A 6039-nucleotide genomic window follows, 5' to 3' on the forward strand; every position below is an offset into this window, starting at 1 on the left:
GCCCAACAGGTGGATCTACTGAAACTGCTGAGGGGAGCGGTGGGGGGACAGGAGGGGTCTGCTGTGCCCTGGCTGGGTGCTGCAGTGGCTTTGGAGAGCTTCATAGTGTGTGGCTTAACCCCTTGTGCCACCACAGAGGCCTTCAAGTCTCAATACAAACAATTTTTTAAGGGCTGTTGAGCCATAAAAAAAGAATGAGGAAGATGTCCACCATGATCAGCTTTTCGTGATCTCCAGGGAGATAAAGTGGAAAGGCCAAGCTACAGACCTTTCCACTAGTATTTTCCCTTGTGCAAGGAAGAGGAATTAGAGAACAAACAGAGGAAAGAGCATGAATGCAAAGAAATTTAGAAAAAGCTATTAAATTTTAATTAGAAATCTCAATCTGAGCTCATGATTCCAAGAAAAATAAGAACGTCCTAGCTGGGCCGAAAGGAGCAGAGACCTCGCCCTGAGGGAACCAGGGCGCCCTGGATCTTAGCTGTGAGCAGGACTCAGGGCAGTTAGTTCCAGAAAGGAGACGGGTGTCTTAGGAGGTCAGGTCGGGGGCTGCTTCCAAACAATTGCTGCTGGCCAGACGTGGACCGTGTCTCAGTCTGCCGACAGGACAGCTACAGTGGTTGTCCGAAAGGAAAAACTCCTTTGTCTCCTGTGCATTATTACAACACTGGCACGCGATGGGGCGGGGGGCTGGGGGTTTCCACACCAAGCAATCCGGTGCCAACGTACAGTTCGTGCGAACCCCACAGGCTCGAGGTGGCCCCGTCAGCTCCAGCGGCAAGCCCAGGCTGCCCCACTCCTGACTAACTGGTACTCGTGACCCCTCCCCAGCCTGTCACTGGCCAGCATGGCCCACAGAACGCAGCAAAACTGCTGGCTTTCTGGCTGGCTGTGACATGGCACAGGGAGTCGGATGGCTAGTGCAGAGGGCAGTGTGGGGTGAGGGTGTATCCTCTCTGGATGCCCCACACCTACAGGCGTTCAGCATCCTGGAAGCTCTTTGAACCCCCTCCGGGGTGGGATTTTATGGTGGCCTCATCACTAAGCGCAGCTGAGTTAAGTCGGAGACACTGGTGTGGGAAGCAGCCTCCGTCCTCCCCCCTCCCCAGAGGAGGTGGGAGCAGGTGTTGACCTGAAAGTTCCCTAATCACAAGGTTGGCTACCCTGGCAATCAGCGCCCCGTCCTTGGTGGCTTTCAGAAAGTCACCTCATCCTCATAAGCTGGTGCGGTGGTAAAGGGACTTGTTATGAATGACAGAACACTCACCTTTATCACTTCAGGCCCTCCCAGGGACCACCAATCGTCTGTCTCCTGCCTATATCATGACCTCGTAACTGTAAACGATCGGATAACTGAAAGTCCGTACATGATGTGTTTGAAAACAAGGAAAATTATCCCCTGCCATCAGAATTGAGCCTATCCTTCTTTCGTCTGAAGATGATCATTGAAAGAATTACCTTCGGTGTGCTTGGCAGATGAGATTAGCAATTGCTATAGAAAACAGGATGGTAGTCCTCAAAGAATTAAAAATGGGGATTCCATGTTGCCCTTCAACCCCATTTTGGAGGACATAGAAGAATTGAAGGGGTATTTGCACACCTGTGTCTATAACAGCGTTTTCTGTAATAACCCATAGGTAGAAGCAACCCCCTTATCCATCAGCAGTTGAGTGACTCTACAAAATAGAGTTCATCCCTTCCGTGGAATATTATACAGCCCCCAAAAGGAAGGAAATCTTACCACATGCTACAGCATGAATGAACAAGGAGGGCATCATGCTAAGTGGAATCGGCCACAAAGAGATAAGACCTCCCCGGTGGCCCAAGGGGTTGTCACAGCACTAGGAGGCTGTCCGCAGCCACTGCAGCATGAGTGATCCCTGGCTAGGAGGTGACATATGGCACAGCAGACCCCTCCTGTCTCCTCACTACTACCCTCAGCAGTGTGTTTCAGCACATCTGCCTGTTCTGCTCCCCACTGCTTCTTGTGAACCCTCACTTCCCACACCTCTGGCCTGTACCCCAGTTCTTGTATGCGTAAATAAATCTTAAAAAAGAAAAAGAAGGTGTTTGGCAGTGAAGAGAAATGTCTCCCGGCCCTTAATCAACAGCAGGTATCTGACATCATATGCCGCCCAATAAAACAGTCCCACCTCCAACCATCCTCACCAGAAACGAGTTAGCCTGAATGCAATCAGACATTCAGGGCAGTTTATAGGAGACTGAAAAAACACATCCAGTGACATCAGGAGGAAGCAACTGGACAGCCAGCCCTGGACACCCCGCAGGGCAACTGCACAGCCTCTTTAAAAGGTTAATGGGGGCCCTCTCTGGTGGCGCACCGGGTTAAAGTACAGCACTAAGAAGCTAAAGCCATGGGTTCGATCCCCGCCCGCCCTGCAGGTGACCTCTCCTGACCCGCCCGCTGCCCCCCTCAGCAGTGGACTTCGTCGATCTGCCTGTTCTGCCCCCCACTCTGTCTCTGGTGAAGCCTCTCACCACCCCTGCACCTCTGGCCTGTACCCCAATTCTGTATACATACATAAATAAATAAATCTTTTTAAAAATAAGTTTATTTCCACCTCATTTTGTGACTTTTTCCATCTCAGTTGTTATCCCCATGGGCTTCCCATCACCAAATCACCTCCATAGGCCAGTGCATTTCCCTCCCCCCACTGTTTTTGATCCCATTCCCCACTCCACCCCCACAAAATGTCTCTGGTATATAGCTGTTCATTATTATTTAAATAAATAAATCTTTTAGAAAAAAGAAAAAAAGGTTAATGTGGGAGGAGGAGGGAGTGGGATCAAAATAGGGGAGCGAAGCACACAGAGAGAGGATGATGCCGGTTCTTGGGGAGACCGATGGTGGGAATTTTGTGGAGGTTACACTGAGGGAGAAGTCAGATGTCCAAGGTGCGCGCCCACGTCATATGGATATATATGGGTATGAGATGCGTGTTTATATACATATACGTACATTTAATGGGAAGTAAAAGGTTAACGCGGCAGGGGAATGGGGAGACTGCTGTAGAGTAAGACAAAGAACTCCAAAGCCGAGGACATGCGCTGGGCTCCAGCTCCACAGGAAGAGCGAAGACTGGCACCTTGGGGCCCAGGAGGCACGAACATGGCTGAATCGGAGCCCCTAGGGCTCCCTGCTCATCTTCCGAGGTGCCTCGGTGCCTTGTGGGTGCGGGCGGGGGGGGGGTCCTGGAGAGACGCAGGGGGCTGTTGATGAAGTGCCGTGATGTCTTCAGCTTGATTAAAATAAAAAGACATATAAATCCACAGCAAACCTGCATAGAGCAGAAGTGGCGAACGTTAACTCGGGTCTGACGGTAAGAATACAGGGCATCTGTGGCAACTGGAGTTTTTTAAAGTTTTGTTTACTTATTTATTTATTTAAGAGCACAAAAACTGGGCTGCAGCCCAGAGATGCAGGGGCGGCGAGAGGCTTCACCAGAGACAGAGTGGGGGGGCAGAACAGGCCGACTGAGGAAGTCCACTGCTGAGGGGAGCAGCGGGCGGGTCAGGGGAGGTCTGCGCGCCCTGGGGTCACCTCCAGGCGGGGATCAAACCCATGCTGCAGTGGCTTTAGCTTCTCAGAACTGTACTTTAACCCGCTGCGCCACCAGGGAGGGCCCATGGTTCGGCCACACTTTTATTGAGCACCTGCTGTGTGCCAGACCGGCTGTGTGCTCAGGGCTCACAGTCCAGGGGGAGAGACCCTGAGTCCCGTCACCCAAAGCGGTGGGCGCCTGGGGAAGGCGCAGGAGTTCGCATCAGCAGGGAGCTGTCTGGGCGGAAGGACAAAGCGGCCTAGGAAGAGTGACCGGGCTGCAGGCCTGCGCTGTCTGCCGCTGCTGGCCGGCGGGCGGCAGAACACACCTCGCGGGTGTCTTGGAGTGACTCCAGAGGCTTGAACTTGAACACACATTTACCAGCCCAACTTGAGAGCCGGGCGGCAGGGCCCAGGGGGCCAGGTTTGTGAACCAGCTTGTCAAGGGCAACCCTAACAATTGGAGGGCCCACTCCATTCCACTCGGTGCTGGTCTCTTGATGGGTTTATGATATTTAAGGATATTAAGGACTTTAAGGGTATTTACGCAGCACGCTGCGGACACTCCGGGGCTGGGCCCGGCGCTGGCACGGGCTGCGGGGCGGTGGAGGTGGTGTGCGCGGGTCAGATCTCGATGGCCCTGGGCAGGGGCGGTGGCTCCCGGCCCAGGGTCTGGAGGCGGGAGGGCGGAGGATCAGGGGGGGCCCAGGGGCCACCCCATCCTGGGAGGCGGGACACCGAGCTGGGAGGGGTGGGGAGGCGCCTCCGAGGCTGGGCTGGCGAGGGGGAGTGGCTCGTTCCCCAGGCGCCCACGGTCGGGGCGCGGGGCTGGGCGCCGCGGGAGCCGCAGCCTTTTCCGGGGGGCGTGCCCGACGGCCGCAGCGCCCCAGCTCCTGCCCCGACAGGTGCGCGCCGCGCGCAGGAATGCCGCGGGCCTGACTCACCAGCGCCTCCTTCCTACCTGCCGCCCGCCCATAAAGCGGTCCCCTCCCGCCGCCGCCGCCAGCCTCAGCCCGCCCTCCGGACAGTCCCGGCGGGGCGCGCGCCGCCTGCGGAGGAGCAGCGGAGCGGAGCCAGCGCGGGAAGGCGCCAGCGCCAGCCGAGGTAGGTTCAGCCTTCGAGCGGCGGGAGCGGAAGCGCAGTCGGGGAGCCGGGGCGCACTTCGCCAGCCCCCTCCAGGGCGCGGGGCGCCGGGTGTGGGACGTCGGAGGCCAGCAGGAGAGAGGGGTGCCTTCCACTTGGGCAGCCCCGCAGGGGAGCTGGTTGGAGGGTCGGGTGGCTTTTGTCTCCTGGCTCTTTCCTTTCCTGAAGCCTGGCAGGCCCTGGCCCCACTACCTTTGCTGCCCAGGGCAGGTGCCCAGCCTGCCAGGGTCTGCCCAGGGGCCAGGGGGAGCTGAGAGGCAGGGGGAGCCAGAGGAGTCTCCGGTGGGCCCTCGGCTGGGCGAAGCGCTGGGGGCGGTGGGTGTGCTGGTGGGCAGAGCCCAAGCCTCCGCCTCCGAGCTGCGGGTGGGCTCTTCTGCGGCTGGCACATAGGACGCAGGGGTGCGGCCACCTGGATGGGCAGGGCCTGCTGTGCAGGGGCCACCCACCGGCCACAGGGACCCGGGGGCCCCTGACCCCTCCTCTCGGCTAGCGCTCGCCTGCCCTCCTCGCAGAGGCGACTCAGGAACCATTCCTCCAGGAAGCCCTCCTGGCCGCGCCCAGCAGCCCTGGGCCGGCCGGCGCTGGACGCTCCTGGGTGGCCTGGCTGTGGCTCCCAGGTGGGCACCAGCACCGGTCACGCCCTGTGTCCGAGGACCCCGCACAGTGGCAGGCTGATTGCTGCTCCCGACAGAGCTGGGAGGAAGCTCCATGCCGGGCTGAACAAGAGGAGAGCGGAGGACGGGGGGGCCTGCTCTCCCTGACCTTGAGATCTGTGGGTGCCAGAGCAGCCGGAGGGCGGGGTGGGGGGGGGGGGGCGGAGCGCCCATTAAGCAGGACTGTGGGGCGGGGAGGGCACTGGATCCACACACCTTTGGGCCCAGCCGGGTCCATGTGTGGAGCCTGGGTGTGCCCAGGGTGCCCTGCACGGGTGTGGCAGTCGGCCAGCTGCTGGGCTGGCACACGGAAGACCCAGGAGCCGGGGCCCGGGCCCCCCCATAAGCCCACAGCCGCCTATGTGTGATCTCGTGTTTTTAAGGACGTTTAAAACTGTACACGCAAAACTCAAGCAAAACACTTGAGCGCAGAACTCACCCCTGAGTTTACAGTGGAGGTTATGGGGGCGAGGGGGTGCTATGGGCTGCAGGGGCTGACCCGCTGCCCGCTGCAGGATGGGGGGGCCTTTGTGTCCCACCGCCTCGCCTGGGAAAGAGGGGCGGGAGCCTCCCGGTGAGGAGCAGCCCGCAGAAGTGCGCAGCGCATGGTGCGTGGGCGGGCGGCTAAGGCGCCCGGAGCCCAAGGCCTCGCGGTGGTGGGTGTGTGCCTGTGCCCAGGCC

The 6039-nt window shown here is 58.7% G+C and overlaps 1 protein-coding gene across 1 annotated transcript in view; it reads left to right on the forward strand.

The window, feature by feature from the left end:
* The first annotated feature begins 4542 nt into the window (after nucleotides 1-4542).
* ITGB4 (integrin, beta 4) overlaps nucleotides 4543-6039 on the forward strand; it is a 26970-nt gene continuing 25473 nt past the window's right edge. Inside the window, exon 1 of the mRNA XM_012732995.1 lies at nucleotides 4543-4666. The gene's annotated coding sequence lies outside the window, so the exon portion shown is untranslated. The remainder of the gene's footprint in view (nucleotides 4667-6039) is intronic.

This window comes from Condylura cristata, unplaced genomic scaffold (assembly GCF_000260355.1).
Source record: "Condylura cristata isolate star-nosed mole 26May11 unplaced genomic scaffold, ConCri1.0 scaffold00038, whole genome shotgun sequence".
Taxonomy (NCBI): domain Eukaryota; kingdom Metazoa; phylum Chordata; class Mammalia; order Eulipotyphla; family Talpidae; genus Condylura; species Condylura cristata.